Source organism: Propithecus coquereli, unplaced genomic scaffold (assembly GCF_000956105.1).
Source record: "Propithecus coquereli isolate 6110/MARCELLA unplaced genomic scaffold, Pcoq_1.0 Scaffold107, whole genome shotgun sequence".
Taxonomy (NCBI): Eukaryota; Metazoa; Chordata; class Mammalia; order Primates; family Indriidae; genus Propithecus; species Propithecus coquereli.
Window position 1 is genome coordinate 1,443,514 of NW_012134636.1, and position 1,206 is coordinate 1,444,719.

Below are 1,206 nucleotides of genomic sequence, written 5' to 3' on the forward strand. Positions count from 1 at the left end.
TTACCTACCACCTTAGAAAAGTCAAGAATATATAGTACCGTTCATTAACATCAATGAGGTTGTCATCTTGCATCATGTAGCCTCTGTACGCTTGCAAGAATGAGTGAAAACAGCAAACATCTTGCTATTACGAAAATAGTTTTGACCTCGAAGACCTCCTTGTGCTTAGGCAATAGGGAAACAGCCATAAGCAAGCATTGTCCTGCCCTCAAGTAGCAACCTAAAGAAGTAGCAAAAAAAATTACACAATTACTAATTTAATTACAATTTTGAGATGAGCAGTGACAACAATCAAATGGGGAACTCAATGTAGTAGGGGTGAGGGCATCAGGAAAGGCCTCCTTGAGAAGTAATGTTTTGAGATCATTCTCCCTTTTCAATGACTGAAATTTGGTCATTGAATCCTTTAACTTCCTTTCCATTTTTATTGCCATCACTCTTATACCAGATCTCATCACTTCATGTCTGGACTACTGTTAAAAGAACCTCCTAACTGCTCTCTCTGCTTCCAAATCTCTCCATCCCTATAATCCATGCTGTATCCTGCAGCCAGATTAAACTTCCTAAAAGAATGTTTCCATCAGGTAAAGGTAGCACTACAAGCTGATTCGGAATACCAACTGTCAGACCACAGTTTGAATCATCAGCCCTGAATCTGTTGATGTTATGTATGAGAAAATCGCTCAACCTCACTGAGCCTTAGTTTCCTACTCTGTAAAACAGGCTTTTACATATGAGAGCCACACTAAATATACAATAAGCATACCTCGGAGATATTACAGGTTCAATTCCAGAGCACCACTGTAAAAGCAAGTCACACAAATTTGTTGGTGTCCCAGTGCATAGAAAAGTTATGGTTACACTGTACTGTAGTCTATTAAGTGTGCAACAGCGGTATGTCTAATTGAAAAACACCTTGTTAAAAAATGCTAATGATCACCCGAGCTTTCTGCAAGCCACAATCTTTTTGCTAGTGGAATGTCTTGCCTCAATGTTGATGGCTGCTGACTGATCAGGATGGTCGTTGCAGCAGGTCAATGGCAATTTCTTTCCTTTTTTTTGAGACAGAGTCTCACTCTTTTGCCCGGGCTAGAGTGCTGTGGCGTCAGCTTAGCTCAGCTCACAGCAACCTCAAACTCCTGGGCTCAAGCAATCCTTCTGCCTCAGCCTCCTGAGTAGCTGGGACTACAGGCATGCGCCACCATG